Source organism: Elaeis guineensis, chromosome 10 (assembly GCF_000442705.2).
Source record: "Elaeis guineensis isolate ETL-2024a chromosome 10, EG11, whole genome shotgun sequence".
Classification (NCBI taxonomy): Eukaryota; Viridiplantae; Streptophyta; class Magnoliopsida; order Arecales; family Arecaceae; genus Elaeis; species Elaeis guineensis.
Window position 1 is genome coordinate 77,672,952 of NC_026002.2, and position 22,452 is coordinate 77,695,403.

Genomic DNA, 22,452 nt, shown 5'->3' on the forward strand with positions numbered 1-22,452 from the left:
AATTAGGCACCCTAATCAATGAATGATTAATGGTTTAGATAATTTTAGAGACATTGAGGGATAAATTATTAAGAAAATTCAATAAATGATTGGATTTAGATCAGACCAAATTTTGAAGTAATTCTAGAATCCTCTTCCTACCTATCTCATTGAAGAATCTGCTTCATGAGGGTATGGATAGAAAGATCAAGATATGCAAAAGTCCCCCTTATGTCAAAAAAAAAAAGAGAAATGGTTTAGCATTGTCTCACTGAATAACTAAGTCTCTTTACCTAAGTAAGCATTATGGTTCGCATCAAAAGGTAGAGATGTCAAAAGATCTATTATAGAGTCAATCTCACCTCATAGCTTTTCTTGGATTCGAGTCTGTAAGCCTAAGGAATGTTCTACACCTAACACTCTAAAGTTAATTGGTTTGGGAGTCATTGGCCGAAAGCTTATTATAAGAGTCAACTAGAAAGCTTAAGAGGCTAAGACATTGCACTAGAGATTTTTTGAAAAAAAAAAGATAATAAGGAGAGTAAATTATAAGAGGACAATAAACTTAGCCCCATTAAGCTAAAAGATTTGAAGAGTAGAGTGGGGAGTAGGCGAAAGATGAGCTCTAGAAATTTCTATGGCTAACACACAACTACTAACTAGATCAAATTGATAATCCAATGAAGTATCTCTTTAATGGTCTGATCAGGTATTAGCTGCCTTTAAAAATGCCTAGGGTAACTTTCAATTCAAGGATGAGTCGGTACACATTGCTGATTTATCTATTTTACTCGAGAATGAGTAAAGTTCAAGTTGGGAGGTGTGATAAACACTTAAGTTAAGTTACTAGAAGCACTCAATTTTATTTAATTGCTCCTTATTTATTAAGAATTTGATGCTTCTTAATCTATTTTGCAGGAAAGTAAGAGATTGGGCTTGTACAAGCAAAAAAGACTCCAATCAAATCATATTTAAGTGAACTAGGTCACTAGCTCAAGGGCTTATTAAATTAAAGTGTGAACGCAACTTATTCATCAAGGGATTAGATGCAAACTCAAGATTTAAGGATCCAGATTAGAAGATAACCTTTTACATAGATCCGAGTGTGAACACGACTTAAAGATCAAAGACTAGAAAGTAATGCATCAAGATCCAAGGGCTATTAAGAAAGCACCAAATTCAACTAAACCCTAAGAAGTGGCACCACATCAAGGAGCTCTTTTGTTGCTGCCTCGTATTGATTCCATGCCATATTTCACGTGCTCTCTCTTTCTCACGTTATAATGTTTCTCATGCCCCCTCCCCTTTCTTTCTTACACACTCTTCCATCTATTCCACACCCTCTCTTATTTCTGACATGCAAAATTCCACCTCCTTCATCTTTTAATTCATGCACCCCTTCCCCCTTTCATGCTATTTTGTGCGGCAAAGTCCCCATCTCTCATGCTAAAACTCTTCTCGCTCCCTTAAAATTCACACAGCGTGCATTCCACCTCAAGACATGCCACAAACAATTCCTTTCTCCCTATCTCATGTGCTGCCTCCTTTCCTCCAATTCCTCACACGCCACATCCCTTTAACATGCTTTCTCAAAGACTCTAATGCATCTCCAAACTCTTCCTCTTCTATAAATTCAAAGGCCTCTCCCTCTAAAACACACACCCCCTTGTGGGGATCATCTCCCCTCTCTCTCTCTCCCTCTTTCTCTTCTCCTGTTCCTTCTCCATGCCTCCCTTTCCCTCTTGATGAACTCTATCTTCTTCCACATGCCAACAAGCCTCATGCCCAAGAAGTCCACCTAGCTACCGTCCCCCTCCTTTCTCATGCCTAAGAAGTCTAAGAGAGCTCCTAACCCTAGCAATCCTTCCACCAAATCTAGGAAAGATCCTAATCCTAGTGCTACTACCCTTCTTCTCCATTATTTTCATACTTCCGTCTACCTTTTTTTCTTAGAGTTTCTAGACAAAATCTTTCAGCCATCCTATCGCTGTCTGTATGAAAGAAGACGAAGGATTCAAGAAAGCACACTTACCATCGGATGCAGTTAAAAGATTCAACTTGAAGTTAATCGTATTGTATCATGCTTTTCTCTTTTTTTATGTATGCTTTATTAGATTAATAAAAAAAATTTTATCATAATTTTCTTTTCTCTTTATTAGTTTTTTCAATCTATTATTTATTTTCTTTTTTATTTTTAAAATAATTAACTAAGATTCCTACAAATACGATCTCGACTCACTTTATCTACATAGTAAGTGAGAAGGGTTAATTTCGATGCACTACGACATGCATCAGTCCCGCATCGATGACTATAGTCGATGACTCAGCAAGATTGACATGGAGAGTGGAAAAAGAATGATCCCGTTGACACCCAACCGCTCTCCTCTGACTCGAGCGCCTGTCGACCTTAAGGTCAGGATCTTACCAACCACACTTGATAACTTTCCATGATCGACACTGATGAGAACACATCCAAACCAAGACCTTGATTGTGCTAACCTCAAGTCAGCAATCTATTCAACCATGTAGGCCACCACCAAGAATCTTCCAACAAACCATCAAAACATGCCCACTACCCACTACTGACCACCTTTGACTTGTAGATTTTCTATCCTACGGTCTAGTAGACCGTGGCCTAGTAAGACAGCCAACTAGGTTCGGGCATGATAGGCTACGACTCCACCTCTACATAAAGAGATAACTTGGAGACTCTCGAGGTAAGCAAAAACTCTAAAGAGAAAATATCTTGTGCATTCTCGCCTCTCTCACTCTCTCCTTTATTATTCTCAAGCTTCGACTGACTTAAGCATCGAAGACTCCCTGCTAGAGAACCTTTGGTGAGTATGGATATCTTTTACAGGTTCTTGTTGGTGTCCCAATATTTGGATTGCCCTTTGCCCTTAGCCACATCAGCTCTCCCCATAGTCTTGATGCAATAATATACATACATATATACATGCATGCATATATATATATAAACATACATATATATATATACATATATATATATATACATATATATATATATATACATATATATACATATATATATACATATATATATATATATATATATATATATATATATATATGTATGTATGTATGTATGTATATATATATACATACATATATATATATATATATATATATATATATATATATATATATAGAGAGAGAGAGAGAGAGAGAGAGAGACACACACACACACACACACACACACACCTACCTCAATCTTGTCCATCCGACAAAACACCATGATCAAAAAATTAACCTTCCAACTTATCCATCTACCAAAATACCCAAATTTCTTATTTCACAAAATAAGTCTTACTCTCTCCCACTTATTTGGATATTATTCTTTTACCACTCTAAATTTTATTCCATGATCAAACACTATTTTCTCCTTTAATTTATATCTGCAAATAATATAAGGCTAATTATTGATGTGACGACAAATATCTGGTTGGTTGATGGTGCTGGCATATTCTTCAGGAGAAAATTTCTGTGGAAGAGACTAAATGAAGTCTTTTTTTTTTTTTTAATTTTTAGTGGATCAGTAACTTTTGAACATCTAGTGTTGCCATGCTTTCTCCAGAGAATCTTTTCTACAAAGCGGCTAAATGAAGTGTATGGTTGAAAGATAATAAAAATAAGAGACCAAAGTCTAACATTTGGAGCATAATTTTTCACTCAGACAACAATAATTATAGACCCTACCATGTCACCAAAAAAGAAAAAACAAGAATAATACAACTTTCTTTTTTTAGGAAAAAAATAGAGGTGAAATTACTAGATGGACTAGATCCAATGGGCTAGTCTAATAATCACTTGACACATTACCTCCTTATATTTAAACTATTCAAGATCCAAGTAGAGATGATAATTTATCCTGTTATCTACCATACGCGTGCGTCTGGATTGGGACCGGTCCACTGGACCTGGTCCATCTAATAATTTCACCATACTGAGTCATGAGGCTCCTTTATGTACAAAGCCCTGGGTGCACTCAACGTAACAAAAGGGGAATAGGTTTTTGATGGAAAGAGAGAAGACAGCCATGCAGGAGGCAGAGAGTAGCAGAAAAATGGTCCCTCAATCGAACCATAGCTTTGGTCACTGGAGGCACCAAGGCAATCGGGTAAGGAATCCGCTAACTTATTCTATCCACATCGTTAGCCACCCCCTATCATTTTCTTTCAATTTTCATCCAAATTTCCAAACCATTTGATCTTTGCCAATGACTTGAAATGGTTTTGCCTGCTTGTTAAATATGTAGATCATGAAGTTAAGAAAAAAGAGGTTGAGTTTGTCCATCAGTTGAGAAAAGAAGAAAAGGCCATAATACACATGTTAGATTAAAGAACTAGAAAGCTATATTCATTTGTCCTTTCTTCCTATTGTTGAGAAATATCGGCACATTCATTTTTTATATCACTTTATAAAATTTTCTCATTCATTGCCTCATTATTTATCATGATACTTTCTCATTAGAAGTTTTTTTAGATTTTTAAAAAATTTATAGTACAATTATTTTCTATGGTGGGTAACTAGAAATCTAATATATCTATATTAAAATGGAGGCCTCTCAATAGAGAAGCCTCCATTTGACATGTGGGGATTTAGAAACAAGGGGAGGGAGCCACGTGGATCACCCAAGCTTCCCTATTCGATCGCATGTGAGGTTCCTTATTTGGCTGCTTCTTCAAGCTTTCCACCCAATTGAGAATCCCGAGGATGGAGAACTAGAAGGAGGGGGAAGGGAAGCAGGGCTCGGAGGAGTGCATTTGTATGCTGGCGGCAGCTGGAGCGAAGGTGGGGTGAGTGGAGAGGGCCAATGGGGGGGGGGTGTCGGAAACCATGGCCGGAGCAGATGTGGGAACCATAGGAAGGCCCTCTAATCGATGCAGAAGCTTCCCTCTTCATCCGGTCTCAAGGACAAAAATCGATTCTCAGACGGATTTGGCATAGAGATAAGAGAGAAATGGGGAAAGGGCCTGCTAGGGCTGCGATCGTGGCATGGCCATTGGTGCTTCTGGTGGAGGCGTGCGGTGTTACAGGTGGGACGGTGAGATGGAAAAGGGTCTTACCTTTAATTTTTTTTCCATCTTCCCTTTGTTTTTATTGATTTTTCCTCCATTTTCCCCCAATCTTTCCTATATTTTTTCCATCCTCAAGAGCCTCGATCGGGCAAGAGACTTGGAGGTCGAGCAACTCAACCTGACACCCGAGGTGGAGGAGGTCGATGGCTCGGGGGTCGAGGAGCTTAGACATCCACAAGTGCTTAACGAAGCACTGGTGGGGACCGTAGGGACGAAGGCAAAGCCAAAGGCATCGTAGGTGAAGAGGCGGGCTGCAGCGGTCTAGGGGTGGTTGGAGATGGCCGTGTCGTGGCTCTTAAAGAGCTTATGGGCAAGGTTAGGGGAGGAGGCAATGATGCAGAGGGTGGAGCCGAGGTGGAGGCTAAAGAGGGTCCATGGTGAGGGGATGAAGCGGTAGAGGGTCTGGTGGATCGGGGGTCTCCGATGCTGTTCACATCGTCGGATCACTTCCTCACCCCTCCTCCAGCACTATATACGGTGTTCCCTTTGTTATGTTCCTCTCGACGTCGCTCAAGACACACATCCCGGCCTTCTCCATTTGCAATGCTTCGATACCCTCTGCGTCCACCGGTGTGGCAGCGGAGGCAGCACCGATGTGCATGAAACAGGCATTGCGGGGGCACACATCCAGATCTTCTCTGTTTGCAATGATCCAATTCCCTCAACACCCACCAGTGTGGTGGCAGAGGTAGCGTCGACGCACATGAAATGGGTGCGTAGTAGTGGGCTGGCATGTGTGAAGCAGCTGTGGTGGTGGCAGGGCTCGGGCAGTTCTTCTTCCTCTGTCTTGTGAAGGAGAGAAGAAGAAGAGGGAAGGAAGAAAAAGAATAAAAAAAAGAAAAGATAAAAAAAAGAAGAAAAAGATAAAAAAATATTTTTTTAAAAAAATAACAGTAAAGATCCTTCATTACTGTGAACTCCATTATTGAGACTCCTTAGTTTTTTTTTTTTTTGGACTCATCTAGACTTGATAGTTAAATAAGGAACCCAAGAGCAATAATTGAGATTTGAACGATAGTTATCCAATATATGATTAATTACAAATCATTTTTTTGGATAGTATTAATTAATTATAAACTTTCAATTATTTATTATATTCAAAGAATAGATACTGATCATCTGACATTCCGTAGATTAGATACATCAATTTTAGGGAGAGGATCAATGCAGTAAAAAATGAGATGGAAAAAAAATTAAAGTTTAGATTTCTAACTTTATTTTAAAGAAATATTTTTATAATTTAGATCTCTAAAATCTTAATATTAAAAATAAAATTTTAAATTTTTTAAATTTAAATCTCTCGCAAACCATTAGTTGAAGACATACTCACCAATCGATTCTGATCAGTATCTCACAAAACTATCATTTATCACTATATTACTATATTTTTATTCCACCCTGAGCTCGAAGATTCTATGGCCATTGATGGTAGTGATGGCCGATGATCAACATTGTCAACTCTACTATTGAAAGAGTTGGGGGGTATGCAAGGAGAGGATTGAAGGAGAAGAAGACCACCAAGGTGGTAGCTCAGCCGGTACTAGCTACGGCCCCATACCCCTCACGTCTAAGGTTCGAGCTATAGTGGGAGTCGATTACATGAAGGAATTTATCCTAGATGCCTGGACGTGAGTGCATGGGATTGGCTATTGGACTGATTGATGCTTTGGTGGGGCTGGGATGATGTACTCACCCAATGTAGTGAGGAATGGCAGAGCCATCTTTATTGTCACCATGCATCGAACATTCTCTAGTGGAGTGGGGGCCCTTATGATCACACCCAGAGAGGGTAGCCTCCCATTCCTTTTTTGTATCAAAAAAAAAGAGAAGGAGAAGGAGAGATAAAAAGGTTTAAAAAATAATTAAAGATAAAAATAATAAGAAATTATGGATTTATGAAGGAGATTCACAGAATCAAAGTCATTGATCATCACCAGATTTATCTAAAAAATAATAATCACATACCGTGCATCGCATGGGGTTCTAAGCTCATTAATACTAAAATTGAGAGAAAATATTTCTAATCTTGTTGTCCTATACCATCTAGACAAAGTAGATACCTGATACACTAAATTCAATGATCAGCATATTACTATTTTTTTTTAATGTATCAGGGTATTACTTGTTTTTTGGACAAAAATCAAGGTAGTGCTTGTTGATACCATTTGTTTGCCAAAAAGTATAGATTAATGATGTTCGGCATGGCCTGTAGCTTATATAGAATTTATTTCTTTTTCTAGGAAAACAGGATGTGAACATGTGAAAGGATAATAGTTGCTTTTCCAAACTAAAATTTTTCTCTTTTTGAGTGTCAGAAATCCCCTGTTGGAAACTATGGTTCACATCACAATTTCTACACTTCTCAGAAATTTGAACTTCCCAAAATTCTGATGTTATGAATCTAGGCTGTTTAAACTCACATATGATATACAGATATTCTAGTTTCTTGGGTTTGTAAGTGATTTAGAGGGAAGACTATATTAAGAACTTAGGATTACCATGCTGAAATTTGATGCCTCGAGATTCGATCCACACTGAGCCCACAGTGAGCTCCAAGATGACGAATGGAGTCCAACGAGCTCAAGAACAATCCACATAGAGTCCAAACGGTGAAAATAGACGTGAAAGAAGGTTCGAAGCAGGTGGCACGACCCGTGAGCCGGCAGAGACCAGCGATGGCATAGCCATGCCTGACGAACGCCTGCGCGTGTGCAGGAGCACGCGGCCTAGTGCACGAGCGGGCCAGCATGAGCGCGTGCGGGCCGACCCAGTGAGTGCGCGAGCACCCAGGCCTAGTGCCCTGTTGTGGTCCACCATGGACCATAGGGTGCTGGGTGGTCCATGGAGGCTGCATGGATCGATCACGTAGTCTACGCATAGTCTAGGGGTGTTTGTGCACAATCCAATGGTCCAAATCATGTGCGGTTATGATCGGACAACTAAAACTCAATCCGAGCATGATCAGGCTTGATTTGAGGCTGTATTGCATAATCGAATGGCTCTGGTGTAAGCCGATCATGATTAGATGGCCACAGATGGTTCTAGAATTGATTTAGACTCAATATTCCTAGTGTAATACTATTTTGGAGATTCTGGAGCCTATATAGCTCCGATTGACAAGACATTTATTGTGTTGGGTAGCTGGTGACATCTTGAAGGTGCAAAAAGGCTTCAAGAGAGATTTAAGAGAGTTTTTATGAAGATTTTGGGGCTTCTTATTGAAAGACTCTTGTATAAGGGTTGAGTGGTGAATTCTTCTTATATTGTTGTATTTTATTCTCTCATAGTGAAGGTTTGCATGTCCCGTAGAGGTAGGCTTGAGGTCGATCCATGTATTTGTATTATGTTTCTTATTTTATTTCTTCTTTCTTTCTGCTGCAATAAATGGTATCAGATCCTGCACAATAATTGGTATCAGAGCAAGGTGGTACTAGAGCATAGGTTGCGGCAGTGGTGATTAAGATAGAAGATGGAGAAGACAAGCACAATCAAGATGGAGATCAATCCATTTGATGGGAACAGTAATTTCTCCTTATGACAAGTGAAGGTGAAGGATGTGCTTATCCAGCAAGGGTTGATCGATGCTCTCTTGTATGAGAAGAAGCTGACTACCATAGAGGTGCAGGATTGGAGGCAGCTCTAGATGCAAGCGGTGAGTACAATCCGCTTGTACTTAATGGATGAGGTGGTGATACATGTACTTGACGAGACTTTTTTGATAGTGCTATGGTCGAAGCTCGAGGAGTTGTACATGGTGAAGTCTCTCACCAATACTCTCTTTCTCTAGAGGCAGTTCTATCAGCTGCAGATGACTGAGGGACAGAGCATGCAGGGGTATCTCAGCCACTTTCAGAAGATCCTCACCAACCTCCTCAATATTGGTGAGAAAGTTGAGGAGAAGATTAGAGCGCTGGTCTTGCTAGTATCGCTTCTCCTTTTATATGAGTCTTTGGTGACTGCTCTTCTAGTGAAAAAGAGCACCATCAAGATGGATGAGGTCACTGCGGTGATTCTTCAGAATGAGCTTCTTAAGAAGAAGAACCCAGCTTCAAGCTCAGGTGGCAATAACTCAGCTTTGGTGGTTTCTAGAGAGCAGGAGGTGGTAGATGGAGTGACAAGAGATCGCGATGAGGGTAGTCCAAGTCCAGGATGAAGAATTTGAGCAAGATCAGATGTTACCGGTGTGATAAGTTGGGGTATCTAGCCAAAGATTGCCCTCAACTTAGGGATCGGATGAGGGCTACTACAGCAACGACCAATAGCGAGTCAAAGGATGATGTCTTGAAGATATCTGATGAGATATCTACTTTTTTTCAATAGTAGATTTTAGATTCTGTATGCACCTATCATGTATGTTGCAGAAAGAAGCAGTTTGACTTCCTGAAGAGCAGGAGGGCACTCTTTATCTACTGGATGGATCAAACTGCGTGATCAGAGATAGCGAGATGGTCAGTTGGAGGACACATGATACTGTAGTAAAGAGATTGGGGGAGGTCCGATATATATCTAATTTTAGATGGAATCTTATCTCGCTGAGCAGAATGGATTCGAGAGGCTATAGGATGGTACCTGATGGAGGAATTGTGAAGATTAAGTATGGCGATAGGGTTATTCTGGAGAGGAAGAAGAGGATAAGAGGACATTACTATCTGGTGGGGAGCTCAGTGTGAGGTAGAACTTCAGGAGCTAGGAGGAGCCCAGAGCAAGGTGGAGCTTCAGGCGGAGATGGATCGGGTATGAGATGTAAGCCTCGAAAAGATGAGAGGTGATGTCGTAGAGTGAAGTTTTTAGTGCCACAGGAGACTTCCCCGAACAGGTCTTTGGTCAAAGTGGACACAGTCCATGATAGAGGCGGGATCGAGCAACCTGGCTCGACTCCCATATTTGCCCATCCATGAGATAGCAGGTATGCTCCAGGGCATGGGGGCGGACGAATCACAAACTCTCAAAGACAGGTGGAGGTCGAATATCGAGTCGATGTAGAGATTGTTAAGATTTGATGCCTCAAGATTCGATCCACACTGAGCCTATAGCAAGGTCCAAGATGACAAACGGAGTCTAATGAGCCTAAGAACAGTCCAAACAGAGTCCAGACGGTGAAGATACGCACAAAAGAAGGCCTAAAGCAGGTGGTATGACCTACGAGCTGACGAAGGTCGGTGGCAACATAGCCAGGCCCGATGGATGTGTGCGTGTGCAGGAGCATGCAACTCAGTACACGAGTGGGCCTAACACGAGCACATGCGTAGGTCGGCCCAGCGGGCTCGTGGGTGCCCAGGCCTAGCACCCTGTCGCGGTCCATCGTGGACCACAGGGTGTTGGGTGGTCCATGGAGGCCGCATGGATCGATCACATGGTCTACATGCAGTCTAGAGGCATTTGTGCATGATCCGATGGTCCAGATCGTGTGGAATCATGATCGGCTAGCTGGAACTCAATCTGAGCATGATCAAGCTTGATCTGAGGCCGTAGTATGCGATTAGATGGCCTTGGTGCAAGCCGATCACGATCGGACGGCCACAGATGGTTCTAGGATTAATTTGGACTCGGTATTCCTAGTGTAACACTGTTTTAGAGATTTTGAAGCCTATATAGCTTCGATTGACAAGCCGTTTGTTGCGTTGAGTAGCTGGTGACGTCCTAGAGGTGCAAAAAGGCTTTAAGAGAGGTTTAAAAAAGTTTTTATGAGGCTTTCAGGCTTCTTATTGAAAAACTCTTGCAGAAGGATTGAGTGGTGAGTTCCTCTTGTATTGTTGTGTTTTATTCTCTCATAGTGAAGTTTGCATGCCCTATGAAGATAGGCTTGAGGCCGATCCACGTATTTGTATTACGTTTTTTATTTTGTTTCTTCTTTCTTCCTGTTGCAACGCGTGATACCGGATCCGACACAATATACCACAATAAAATTTATGTCATTTATACCAGTGCACCTGATAGTGGTTTACACCTCCATGATTGTTCGTCAAAGATCATCTTACCGAGTTCATGAAGTTGCCTGACATTGCTTTGCCATTGTGACCGCTGAATATGTGATCTTCTGGTTACGTTCCAGGCATGCCATAGTTGAAGAATTAGCTGGATTTGGAGCAACTGTACACACATGTTCCAGGAATGAAACAGGGCTCAACAAATGCCTGGAACGATGGAAAAGTCTGAACATTCATGTTACCGGATCAGTTTGCGATGTCTCTTCCCGAGCCCAAAGAGAGAAACTAATGGAGGATGTCCGTTTCATTTTCCAGGGGAAGCTCAATATCCTTGTAAGTTTGGAGCGATATTACACTAAATCTCGTTATAAAGATCAATACCAGAATACAGAAACAGGCCAAAGTGGAACTGTGAAAAAAGCCCAACAGTAAATGATCTCTAAATCTCTCGTGACATAAACAATGCTCACCAAACTTGTTTCATACTAAACTATTGTAGCATTTGATGGAGTTACGAGGCCATCCAGCTTGTTGCACATCCTGTATGAGCTGTTCCTCTTCCGCCTAGGTAGGCCACGGCTCTGATGAGGAGCCTCCGAGAGTTTTATTGCTCTTCCAGCCTACATATGTATGTGACAACCTAGGAGGTACTCTAGGTGGTACATATGTATGTGACAACCTAGGAGGTACTCTAGGTGGCTGTCTTGCCTCCTATTACATCAAAAAAAAAAAAAAAAAGACAACCTAGGAGGTACGAGTTCAACCTAGTTCCTGTCGTAAATAAGTTCATGCCGAGTGTTACCTTATTGAGATGGCCTCTTGTTTAGCGTTCGCATAACTGATTCCTGAGTCTAATTTACTGGAGTTTGAATCCATTCCATCCATATAACAATGTTGTGGTGTCCCCTCCTAGATTAACAATGCAGGGACGGCAATTTTGAAGCCAGCTGCGGATTTCATTTCTGAAGAGTATTCCTTTCACATGGCTACAGACCTGGAATCAGCTTTCCATCTGAGCCAACTAGCTCAAACTCTTCTGAAGGCATCAGGGGCAGGCAGCATCGTGTTCGTCTCCTGAATCGCAGGGGTTGTAGCCCTACCAAATTTATCCATTTATGCAGCAACTAAAGGTAATCTAATATGAGGCTCATCTTATCAAGCATAGGTAATCAATAACTGTGCAGGGATCCCCCACTCTTCATGACTTTGTTTTTTGATGAAATCGGGGGCTGGGAAAGCAGCCACCCTACCAATTTATTAAATCGGAGAAGATACACAATTCAAAGGGATGGTCCAAGTAGACCGTGCCAATGAAAACAGAAGACTCAAACCAAGAAAAACAGAGATTATTGCTAACAGCATAACAAAAGATTGATGACAGGTCCCAAAGAAAAACAGGAGTTTCCATATTCAGACATCTAGGAGGTTATTTAATCCTCTGAGTTTGTGAAGCATTCTGGAGTGGTCTGCAACAGACCCGTCTAGGTAGAGTACAGACCAGTCGGAGCCTTACATCCAACCAATTTCAAGGAGCTACTCTTGAGCAAAAAGATCGTGGAGTTCCTCTCAGTCCAACATGATCCGGAGACAGCTGTGATCAGCATCAAAAATAGATTAAGAGCATTTTTTCTGAAGTTGTTCTCCATTCCATGCAGAGGCCTTCAAAGGAGTTGTGTGAAGGCAAAACACCTAGCAGCATGCAAATTACTTTCCAAATAGCAGAGAAGAAGGGGCAGTGAGATGATCTACTGATTCAATGGAATGTTGGCAAAGCACACAACCTCACAAATTTTTTCCAATCCTTCTGCCAACGAACTCTCTAGTGTTGAGCCTTTTCTTCCAAGCAAGCCACAAAAAACAGTTAAATTTTAGAGGTAAAGCTGTGCCCCATAGAGAAGACGCAAAACAACATCGTGCCCCTCTAGAGATGATGAATTGGTAATGAGAGGCAGTGGAGAAAAGTCTGCTAGAACTTGCATTCCAAACAACTTTGTCTTCATCATCATTCAATGTAATTGATGCCAGCAAGGAAAGAAGATGATTTCGTTGATTCTGATGGTTCGACGAGGAGGAAGATGAGAGCCTGAGTCTCCAAGAACAAGTTGAGCGGTTGAAGAATTCGGAAACAGTACCATTCCTTTTGGTGCAGCGGTCAAAATGGTCTGAAAATACTAGTCTGTGCGGAGCATCCATCAGCCAACAGTCCTTCCAAAAAGAGGTAGAATTTTCATTCCCAATATTGAACCTAATTCTATCCCAAAAAGCAGGGAGAGTATTGATAACATTTTTCCAAAGGTTGGAACATCTTTTAGGAGGCTTCCAGCATCTAGGGAGCTTTACTTATTTGTGATAGGCAAATTCAACCAGTCTTCGCCATAAACCTTTGTCTTTAGTGATAAACCTCCGCCCCCATTTAGGCAAAAGAGCTTCATTAAGGGTAGTAATGTCTGTAATGCCAAGCCCCTCTTCATCCTTTCTTAAGCAAACAGAATTCCAGTTTACTTTGCAAGATAGACCCTTGGACTCGGAAGAGCCAGACCAAAGGAAATTCCTTCTGAGTTTGTCAATTTTCTTGATCACCCACACCAGCAACCTGAAAAGTGACATGAAATAAAGTGGGATAGAGGTGAGAACCGAGTTTACCAGGGTGAGCCATCCCCAAAAGAGAGAAACTTAGTCTTCCATGATGCCAAACGAAGTTCCATCTGTTGGACGAGCGCGAGCCAATCAGATTTGCAAGGCCAGGAGCCACAGACAGGTAACCCCAAGTACTTCAAAAGGGTTGGAACTATAGGACAGCTAAGCCACTTCCCACAATGCTGGTCTTCAGTTGGATTCCCTCCAATGTGAGAAATAGAGCTCTTCTGAAAGTTGACGGAGAGCCCCGATACCAGTTCAAAACAGAGTAATATTATTTTCAGCACTGCACAAGACCACTTTTCTGCCTTTAGAAATACGAGGGTATCATCTATGTATTGTAGAATTTTAATCCCGCCCATGACCCTAGGATTTCCCAAACCCTCAAAAATTCTTGCTGAAGCTGCTGCATTTAGCATTCTGCATAAAGGGTCAATGGCAAGAATAAATAACAGGGGGGACAGGGGGTCCCCCTGTCTAAGCCCTCGTCTGCAGAAGATCCAATCCCTAATCTCTCCATTCACATTGACACCAACTTTACAAGAGGAGAGTAAATAGAGATCCAGCAAATCCACCTCGGAGGGAACTTTCTCTTGCCAAGGAGGATAGTAAGGTAAGAGGAGCTCACACTATCAAACGCCTTTCGGAAGTCAAGTTTACAGATAGCTGCCGGAACGCCTGCTTTCCTGGAATGGTGTAAAATTTCATTAGCGCACAGAAAGTTATCCAGGATGCTTCTCCCTTTTATGTAGGTAGTTTGGGCCGGATCAATGAGATCATCCATCAAAAGGTTGCAAACGATTAGCAAGAACCTTGGAGACAATTTTAATACAGCTGTGAATAAGACTAATAGGCCAAAATTCAGATGGTGATTTAGCAGCGTCATTCTTGGGTATGAGAGTGAGAATAGCATAGTTGATTCTAGCCAGATCAATATTGCTCTCATACAATTGGTTGAAGAGCTTGAGAAGGTCAGCACAAATTACCTCCCAGAAACATTGGAAAAAGCACATAGAGAAGCCATCCGGCCCCGGGCTTTTATCCCCCTTGAAGCTAAATACTGCATCATGGATTTCCTTCAAAGAAAATGGCGCATCAAGAACATCCAATGATGTCAAAGTGGAGGATGGGTAGAGAAGGTCAGAGTCCAGCTCATTACAAGTTCTTCTAGGGTCAACAAAAATTTCCTTAAAAAACTCCACAAACACCTGGTTGATATCAAAGGTGCAATTATATTCATTGCCGAGCCACTCCACTTTGGAAATCCAATTCACTTTCCTTCTAAAATTTGCAGATTTGTGGAAGAAAGCTGTGTTACCATCTCCTTCCCGGAGCCATTGAACCTTCTCTCTTTGCTTCCAATAGATTTCTTCAGATTTGTAAAGATGCTGAAGTTTAACCCTCACATATTCCCCCAAGCTCCTTTCATGGGCTGATAGTGATCTTCCTTCTTCAATTCTGTCCACGTTTTGTATTATGGCCAAAAGCTGAGATTTTTCACGTCTGGCAGAGGCACGGATCTCAAAGCCCACTTCTTTAGAGCACATCAAGTTGCTTTCAGTTTAAGAACCATATTGGCTGCTGCATCCGAAGCGGGTCTAGCAGAGGACCAAGCATGTGCAACAACATCATGAATGCCATCCTGAAAGAGCCAGCTTCGACTAAACGGGAAGATGCCTTTAGGTTTGTGCAAGTCTGAGAGAATTAACTTGATGGGGGACATGATCAAAGCAAGGGTTGGGAAGTGCTTCCTGAAAATATGATCGCTTTGTAGAGGAAAGATAACTTGAACAAACGTAGAATGTAAAATAAAAGGGAGATAATCAAGCAATAAAATAAGAGAAAAGAAAGTGCACTAGATACAACATGGTTCGGCCTAATTGTTGGCCTATGTCTACGGGTAAACCTCCTCAACGTTCTTCTATTAAATATCCATAGCACAAGAAGTACAAAATTAGAGAAGAAATTAGAAGCTCATGCAGACTCTCTTATATAAGGAAAAAGCATGCTCTTTTCTCTCGAGGAGTCTCATACTACTCGTTACTCTCTCTCTCTCTGCTCACAGTGCTGTTCTCAGTGCTCTTTGTGCACTACTGATAGCCTTTGCCTGTGCCTTTTAAATAGAGCTCAGAATCATGAGAAAACTGGCCCAATCTATGACAAATCAGGACTCCGTTTGAAAGCCAAATTCAAACTCTTTCCCTATCATCCGATCTGCATCAAATGGGCCAAAGAATCACCTGAAACAGCCCAAAAAGAGTCCGAAATTGCCTTGCCACCATCAGATCTTGACTGCAAGAGAGAATAACCATTCGATCATGCAATTGATCCATGAAACCCTTTGTAAACCGCAAGAAATGACCTGGAAAGCGTTGCCGGTCCATCATAGACCGTGCGAAACACCAGGGAAGCGGGCGCTCAGTCCATGCGCCCTTTCGTGGACCACGAGAACGTGGTAAACCATGGTACGCTACGACTGCTCTCTACTGGGCCAGCAGCGTGCACCCACGCATGGCTGGCTAGGCTTGAGCCGGCACCTAGCTGCTATTGGGCTTCTGCTGCTGCGGGCCTCTTTCACATGGGCTTCAACATATCAGGAAGTGCTTTCTGGAAAGCATTGGGACAAACATCATCCATTTCAAAAGAGAGGAGGAAACGGTCCAATTTTGCCATTGACAGAAATTCCCTTCTATTAGACCATGTGAATCGTTGCCCCTTGAGGGGGAGATCCACAAGCTTAGCAGCCCGAATGAAGGAAAGAAAGGTAGAGGATACCTTCCTAGGCTATGGATCCCCATCTCTCTCACTGATCTTGCATGTAGTGTTGAAGTCACCTCCCACCACCTAAGGACCAGGTGAGAAAGAGTTAACCTCTTTCAACTCCCTCCAAAAATACTTTTTGAGAGCTGGTTCAGAAGGTCCATAAACACAGGTAAACATCTGTTGCTGCTCAAATCGATCAAGGTTAGAAGACGGACACTTGAGGTTGAAAATCAGATGTCTGGTCCTAGTGCAGAGATGCTAGCACTAGAGAGACCTGCAAAACAAGTCCAAATCAGAAGTTGTGGCTCCAGCGAGAACCCTCCAGCACTCAAGTCAGAAAAATAGAGAACAAAGGAGGCAACAACGAGTTCTCTGAGAGGGATTTGATTTAACTTACTTGGGTCCTCAGGCCTCTGGTTGTTTATATAGAAGGATATCAAATAGCTGGTTGCATAGCTATATGATCGTGTGATCCCAAGATTGTCAGGCCATTGAAATTGTCATAGTGGGCAAGATAATTCAGCCCTTAATTGTTCCTGCAAGATCAGGGGAGACTGTTACGTCGGATTATTATATGTTTGGGATGGACAACTGTAGCACACAATGAAGGGATAAGTCGACTGAGACAGCTCATACACAGGTCAGACTTCACGGATGCCTCAGCTCAATAGGGAGATGACTCTTCAACTCATGTGATAATCAAAGATCGTGTTGATGATCCGAGAGCCTAAAATGTCCTACGATGCAATACCGATCTGAGGTGCTTATGGTATCCACCATAACACGACCCCCTACTTTCAAGTCTGAGAATCAAATGAATGGAGTACTCCAAAAGTGCCTCGTATCTGGTGCCGGGCATTCCTGCCTTCACGTCTATCTTTCACATGTGACGTCAGCTTGATGCATCCGACGTGGATGGACATAACTGATGGGACCACTCAGACGACGGTTCTCTCGAGGCTTTAATTATTTTATAGTTACTTTTCATTTTCTTTCTCCTTTAAATTCATGCTTTTGAAGAACAGGTATCCATAATTTTTTTTGTGTTGATTTCTCATCACTTCTTTAGAGCAGGTGTTAGGACCGTAGCCCCTAACTAACTTTCCAAAAGGCAAATGTCTATTGGGAGGCGGGGTTTATTAGCCTTTATCCACTAGGCATAGGGGCTTCACACCTGAGTTGACTCGCATCAAGCTAGATCACCCTCAATCAGCAAGCTGGATGGTTAGACCCATTTAATCTTATCAACCAGGCACCAGTCGACCCTCCTTGTCGACTCCCATAATTATTGTCAATACATCGCCACCTTTGGCTACCAACCCTAGCCTGAGTCTCACCGAACCCCCTCGGCTACCATCTTCTTTCAAAGTCTCATCGAGTCCTCTTTGGCTACCTCATCGAACCCCCTTGGCTACCATCCTCTCTCAAAGTCTCACCGAGTCCTCTTCGGCTACCAACCTCTTCTTGGGTCTCACCAAATGTGGCTACCAACCTCTTTCTGGGTCTCACCAAATGTGAGCTAGAACCTTGCACAATAATTTCTCTCTCCAGTGATATTTTTTTTTAACACTCTGGGGGCCTGTCGGGTTTCGAATCTGCAACCTCACTCTGATACCATATGTTAGGACCGTAGCCCCTAACCAACTTCCCAAAAAGCAAATGTCCATTAGGAGATGGGGTTTATTAGTCTTTATCCACTAGGCACAGGGGCTTCACACTTGAGTTGCCCCACATCAAGCTAGATCACCCTCAATCAGCAGGCTGGATGGTTAGACCCATTTAATCTTACCAACCAGGCACCAGTCGACCCTCTTTGTTGACTCCCATAATTGTTGTCAATACATCAACCACCTTTGGCTACCAACCTCAGTCTGAGTCTCACCAAACCTCCTCGGCTACCATCCTCTTCCATAGTCTCAATAAGTCCTCTTTGACTACCTCACCGAACCTCCTCCTCAGCTACCATCCTCTCCTAGAGTCTCATCGAGTCCTACCAACCTCTCTCTGGGTCTAACCAAATCCCAAAGTCTCATCGAGTCAGCTACCAACCTCTCTCTGGATCTCACCAAATGTGCGCTGGAACCTTGCACAACAATTTCTCTTCCCATCGATATTTTTTTTAACACTCTGGGGGTCTGTCGGATTTCAAACCTACAACCTCACTCTGATACCACATGTTAGGACTGTAGCCCCTAACCAACTTTTCAAAAAGCAAATGCCCATTGGGAGGTGGGGTTTATTAGTCTTTATCCACTAGGCACAGGGGCTTCACACTTGAGTTGGTTCTCCCCCTCATCAAGCTAGATCATCCTCAATCAGCAGACTGGGTGGCTAGACCCATTTAATCTTACCAATCAGGTACTAGTCGACCCTCCTTGTCGACTCCCATAATTATTGCCAATACATCAGTCACCTTCGGCTACCAACCCCAGTCTGAGTCTCACCAAACCTCCTCGGCTACTATCTTCTTTCAAAATCTCACTGAGTCCTCTTCGGCTACCTCACTGAATTTTCTCGGCTACCATTCTCCCCCAGAGTCTCATCGAGTCCTCTTCGACTACCAACCTCTTCCTGAGTCTCACCAAATATGCGCTGGAACCTTGCACAATAATAGGATGGATCCACAATGTGTGAAGAGACTAGAGCAGATTCTGGCTTGAAGGAGACAGGTTGTGGTTCCAATTGCTAAAGTAGAATCCATGATCAGAAAAGAAGATCATGCCACTCCTGCCATCGAGCCCACATCCCTATTATCGAAAGCTGTGGTGCAGGATTTACCAGAAAAAGTTTCGATCAATGGGGTGCCATTGAAGACAGCACTAGAAGCGAGCATCGTGGGATGCTTCAAAGAGGATCCGACTGAGATATTGCGGATGGAGAAGGTGGTTGACAATCTGGAGAAGGATCTGATGATGGTGACAAAAATTGGGAGGTCTCTGGAGATAGCAATTACTACTTGGTGTCTTCCTGCAGCCACTTCTCCTGTGGGTCCTTCAGATCCGATGCTTCATGCTTCATCCCTAGGAGAGAAACTCCAATCCATGGTGGAGTATCTGAGAAATCTCCTATCGCTAGCCGAGAGGCTATTCCTCAATTATCAAAGGGGAGAGAAGTGATTTGCCGATGATTTAAGGTTCCTTGCACATGTGGGTCAATATTTGGTGAGCCTTGTGAGTTTCAATCTTGATGTTTCGATAATGGACAAGAAAAAAATTGACCTGCTGAAGTATCGATTAGAGCAGCTAGAGAGGAACAATATCGAGCTGGTCAAAAAACTCAACTTTACTTAGAAGGCTCTCTAGGAGGCCCAAGAGTCCATCTTCCATCGGGATGAAGAACTGGGGTGGGCCGAAAGGAAGATCGTGGCCTTTGAGTGGCTGAAATCCAAGGATGATGAGAAGATCGAAGGTCTCGAGGAGCAGATTAAAATCCTTGAGAAACAAAAATCTAAGGCTAAGAGAGACTATCGCCGGGCCCGTGATGACTTGGAGTGTCTGAGGAGGGCACCTACAGGGAGGAGAGACTCTCCTCACCTTGAAACTCACCCTTGAAGGAGCTCCAATGGGGGTCAGTCTAAGAGGGTCAAGACTTTCGAGAGGATGAGCTATGGAGAGAGAGCTCCTCGAGGAGATGGGCGTTCTTCTTCCAAGGGAGTTCAAATCTCTCCAGAACCACTCTCGAGAATCCAGGAGGCTGGATCAGAGGTGGAGCACCTGAAGAAAAGGCTGAAGGAGAGAAAGGTAAATCACAAGCTTCTCTGGGATAAATTTATAGATCAGGGGAGCATGCTGAAAGCAAGATTCACGATCTCCATGCATTGCACGTATGCTAGTCTTCCGATGGTGTACATCACCTGCAATTAATGCACAGACAGAGTGCGACTTTTGGTGGTCCCGTTCGAGTCTGAGGTTATTTAAAATTCTCAAACGAGATGAGATGTGGACCCTATAAAGCTGTGGTTACCTTCTCCTTCCATTGCGAATTTCTCTCTTCTTCATCTTTTTGTGGCTTTCCTGCACGAGAGAGAGATATGGCCACCACGGAGTCTAATTTTGCATCGTTGGGTTTTCAGTCAGAAATGATAGAGCAAGACATAATTATGTTGCATGAGCAGTACCAGATACCTCCCACATTTCAATTTAAAGTCCCGAGATCAGATAATCGAGTTTACCGTCCACCTTCGGGATGTATGGGCTTCTATGAGGAGTGCTTTCGAGCTGGGTTGAGGCTTCTTCTCCACCCCTTTTTCATGACATTCCTCCAATACTTCGAAATATCACCATGCACGATAGTCCCGAATGCATGGTGGTATATCTGCGAATTCACTACGGTATATGTGCTGGCTGGGGTCGTGCCGAACATCACATTCTTTTGCTTTCTCTTTAGCTTTAAGCAGCATCCTGACTCACGAGGGTGGTGGTATGTGACTCCACAGAGAAAAAAGGATGGCTTTCGCTTGATATTTTCGGATATGCCACCCGCTATGCATGGTTAGAAGCCAAGGTTTCTCTTCATCTCGCAAGCGTCAGATGAAGACTGGAACTTTACTACCTGGGGTGAATTCTGTATGAATCTTGCTCGGCTTATAAAGAACAGTGCAGTGGGTGCTTTGCTCGGCTTATAGAGATTAGCACAGTCAAATGCTTAGATCGGCACTATTCAGCTCAATACGAGTGAAGTTCTAGGTAGCTTAGCATTAGCATAACTGAGACATCATAATAGCCATCTAAACACTACCTCCTTATTCCTAAGTCTGAGACAATGCTTCAGACGGAAGGAATGTTGTTGAGATGATTATCTTGCCATATGTTGTCTTTTTAATTCTTCCTCCAGCACTCAATTAGCTATCTCTTACGAGTGGCATTGTGTGTTTGCGGTGATCTCGTGCCCACGGCATCTAACTTTTCTCATGTTCATGTGAGAGGGAGTGTGTGCCAACCGTGAGCTTGTGCTTGCAGTATTTTGTTCTTCTCATTTTTGTGTGAGAGGCAGTGTGTGCCATTGGCAAGCTTGTGCCTACGATATCTTGCACTCTTAACGGCCTTCTGAAGGTCTAATTAGTTATCCCTCTGGAGATTTTCTAAGGGTCTTCCTCTGCTTCTCGAATGACTCAGACTCTGCAGGAGTCTTGTAAGTTAGCCCCACCTCAGAGTCATCGAAGTCTTCTCAAGGGTTTAGTAAGTTAGCCCTCACGAGTGGCTTTATGTGTCTGCGGCGATCTTGTGCCTACAGCATCTAACACTTCTCATCTTCGTGCGAGAGGTATCATGTGCCAGCGGCAAGCTTGTGCCTATGGCATGCACTCTCGATGCTCTTCTGAGGGTTTAATAAGTTATCCCTCATGAGTGTTGGGAATAGTGTCCCAAAGCCAATCGTTAGCCTGTTGATAATTGTGCTTTTTTTTGTATTAGTATATGAATTATAAATAAATAAAAGTTATTTTGATATTTTTCATCACAAATTATTTCATCTTCTAATAAACTCCTGTATTGTGGTGAAGTCCTTAGGACTATTTAGACTCGACAAAGGAGGATTTATCGTTTAGTCCTTAAACCTATTCGCGACCAAATGATACGTTGTTACCAAGGACAACAATGTTTATCAAGTATAAGTCGTTGTGTGCCATATGGATTAGTTGTCCTCTTAACCAAGGAGTGTGAAGACACTGGTATGGCATACAGATGAGATGTAAGGATACATCAGCACTGAACGTGACCAACTCTGGAGCTTTTTCTACTGTCAAGATTTGCTCCGATAGGATATGGGTATAACTATCCCTCTGACTTGAGACCACCACGGTGACTTGCAAGCAACTCACTGCACTTAGGCACTGGACTATCTGAATTTCTAATTCAATGATGGAAGGCTGCTGGGTGTAGTCAAGTACTTGATTTGTCGGTGCATGTATCAAGATGGGATTGACCACTCTAGTTCAGGAGCTGTGTATAGTTGTGTTTCAATTTAGCAAAACCTTGGCCAAGGTAGTCCTAGTGAGGAGTCACAGGACTGTTTGAGTTGAGCATGATTCAGATGATCTAATCAAGGTT

The 22,452-nt window shown here is 42.7% G+C and overlaps 1 pseudogene; it reads left to right on the forward strand.

The window, feature by feature from the left end:
- The first annotated feature begins 4,000 nt into the window (after positions 1 to 4,000).
- LOC105052199 (noroxomaritidine/norcraugsodine reductase-like) overlaps positions 4,001 to 22,452 on the forward strand; it is a 61,679-nt pseudogene continuing 43,227 nt past the window's right edge.